Below are 3,210 nucleotides of genomic sequence, written 5' to 3'. Positions count from 1 at the left end.
CTGTGCATAATTATATATGTTATACTTTCAAATGACAGGCAGTGAAGTAGGTTTGTTCATGTCGGTGTCATCATGAACATGTAAGTAATGTATTGCATTATGACAGCTACAACATCACTTGGCAAAAGGAAATTTTCAGCTCCATTATAATCTTATGGGACCACCATCGTAAATGAGCTCCATCCTTGACCGAAACATCATTATATAGTACATTACTGTATATGTATATCTTATTGGTTTTGTGTCTCTCGAGAACCCTTACCAATACACGTGCCAAACAGTAACCTCTCGTGGGCAATTATGTATTTTAGCCTGACTGGTACCATCATCCATCCACCCACTCATTAATTCATTAATTCACTCAACAAGTTTTTTTAAGCATCTATATATAATGCCTGTGAGATTACACAGAAAAGAAACACCTCAAAGAACTTCCATGCTAGTAAGACAGACAGCCTGCATATTAAACACATAAATCACCCAGTCAAAGGGCAGTAATGGAGCCATGGAAAAAGTGCAGAAGTAGCAGATAGAGTAAGAGCAGCTGGAGATGATGTGTGAATACTTCGTGGAGGAAGTATTGTGAACACAAAACAGCTTTAAACCCCGCCAACATCATTCAGCAAAGATGAAGCTGTTTTGAAGCATTCATTAATCCTTTAAAATCCAATATGTAATATCATCTATGCACACACCCCAGGACTAGATTACAATAATTTTCCTTTTTAAAAAAAGATTGAGCACTTAAGTTTATTTTTTTCTTAATGTAGAAATTTTATTAAAATGCATTTTAATAAAGGCTTATATGGATATTCATTATGTATGTTTTTTAACTTTTATTTTAAGTTCACGGGTACAAGTGCAGGTTTGCTACCTAGGTGAACTGTGATAGTTTTTCCATGTGGGAACAAAAAATAACTACAACAAAAGAAGCATGTGTAAGAAATAACAAGATAATATATACAGAGAGGAGGAAAGTTTTGCCACGTCGACCTTTCAATTGTCTTTTAATCTTGTCAGAATAATCCCATTTCCTTTTCTTTTTCTTATATATTCTGATGATCACTTTCTCTGATCTACTTTTACCTAATGTGATCCTGCTCAGGTCACAACTCAACATAAGAAATTAACTTTTCTTTTTCCTGTATGTCTTTTAGGGACTCACAAGTTAATTTTCATCCTTTATTAAATTATAGGATAAAATTCTAAAACAAAGACATAAGATTCTGAACCAAATGAACTATTGATGTATTGAACTGAACAGAGTCATTTAGACCTTTGAGTACACCCTTGTTCAGTGAGTACAAGAAAGCTACAACTAAGCTTGCTACCATTTTTTACTGCTTGTCACAAAAATGCCTCAAAGCTGGTCTGTATCAGCCACTCCAGTTTACAAATGAGAAACCTGAGGCACTAGAAGGTAAAGTAATTTTATTCTGTGTGTCAGCAGAGCCCTGGAAGGCCATGAGGAAATATGAGCTGTAGGCAATTTGGGGTAAGATAGTTCTTAAGTCAGCGAGCAACCTTCTGAAGAGGCAGATTTAAAATTAAAAGCTATAATTAACTCTCTAAGCTGAAGCTTTCTACTGTCCTGTTCATTAGGAAATAATGAAAATGATTTCCTATAATTCGAAGAAATAAGTAGAGGAAGGCTGATTAGAAATGGGGAACCTCTGTGGGCTGTGCATGTGTAATGACACCGTGCTAATGACACTGCTGCTGTTGTGGCACGTTTGAGTGTGATCACTGTATTCATGCAGTAGGAGCTAACGTTCGAGTGCACAGGATGAGTAATATAGTATATGCAGGTAATAATGTACTCCTGGATACCGGGGGCTCTGAATCATTCAGAAAAATATTTTAAAAACCACCAGACTCCTCACAATTCACTCCTATAGCTAGTAGGAAGTTAACGCATTATTAAGTGATGGAGTTTGAAGTTTGGACCAAGAATAATAACCCAAGATGGCAGCCCAAGCAGATATAAGAGGCTGAGAAGCTGAGGAAACTGGGAGATTGGAGTGCATGGCTTATAGACTCTGCTATGACCTGAACTTGCTTCATCTTTCTGGGCAAGTATTTTCCTGTCTGTTTCTTCATTTGCAATGAAAGAAAGGAGCTGGATTAGGTGATTTTTCAGGGTCGCATACACTCTTGCATTCTCTGATAGCATATTGTGTAGCCTGTTTCCCCTGGAGTTCCAGGAGAGACCTGCTCTGCAGCCAACACCTGCAGGGCCACTTCCAGGCAAACATATCAATGAACAGCTGATCATATTCTGTAAACTCAGCACTCCTGCTGTTTTCCCCCTTCCTGTAGTAGTGACCTCTCCTTCCCAAGAGAGGCTACTCCTTAACTGGGAAGACTGCTCTGAGGCTCCTCCCATGATATGATGGAAACAGCAAGTAATTTCAGGTCTGATTTGAAGAGTAGAGTTCAAATCCTGTTTTCTGTAATTATTGACTGTGTGCTGGTGGTGGTTTCATACTGACTAGCCATGTGACCTAAGGCTCTTTCTAAGCCACAGTTTCTTGATCCATGAAATGAATATAATAATAGTATCTATTTCACAGTTTTATTGCATGAATTAAAGAAAAAAGATAATAATAAGTGATTCTGCCTAAAAGACTATCTGGTAGATTTCAAAAGTGTTAGTTCTGTCCCTGCTCTCTTCACACTCTATGCTTTATTTGTGCTTAAAGATAAAGGATGATACTCCAAAAGTCAAATTTTAGACAACATCCAGTGATGAAGGATAGATTTGGCTTCTCATCCTTGCAACTCCATTATCTAGGCAGTTACATATTCTACTGAAACAGCAGGTCTAGATCTTAAGTACACCACCAATTCTCTTTTGATTAGACTAGAAACATGGGCCCTAAGCTAGCAACCCACTAAAGACTGGGTAAGAGTAAATAGCAGTATGAAGGCCCTTTATACAAGTCTGACATTCCTTATTTATGCCATACCTGTGGGGCTGAAGAGCTAAAACAGAACACAGAAATCCTTCCAGTGTGGTCAATGGGGGGATGTAATGGATGATGATGTAATGCTTTTGTGAGCCAAAATAAGCTGGAGCAGCTCAATTGCCCAGAGAAACAAGAGTAAATAGGCAGGATCATGGCTCAGGAGTGAGGACTAGGATGTGGTAAGGCAAGCACTGTTTATATATATATATATATATATATATATATATATATATATATATAT

The sequence above is a fragment of the Piliocolobus tephrosceles genome, chromosome 7 (genome assembly GCF_002776525.5).
Source record: "Piliocolobus tephrosceles isolate RC106 chromosome 7, ASM277652v3, whole genome shotgun sequence".
Taxonomy (NCBI): domain Eukaryota; kingdom Metazoa; phylum Chordata; class Mammalia; order Primates; family Cercopithecidae; genus Piliocolobus; species Piliocolobus tephrosceles.
The sequence above is the reverse complement of the archived record's forward strand: the minus strand, read 5'-3'. Positions refer to the sequence as shown.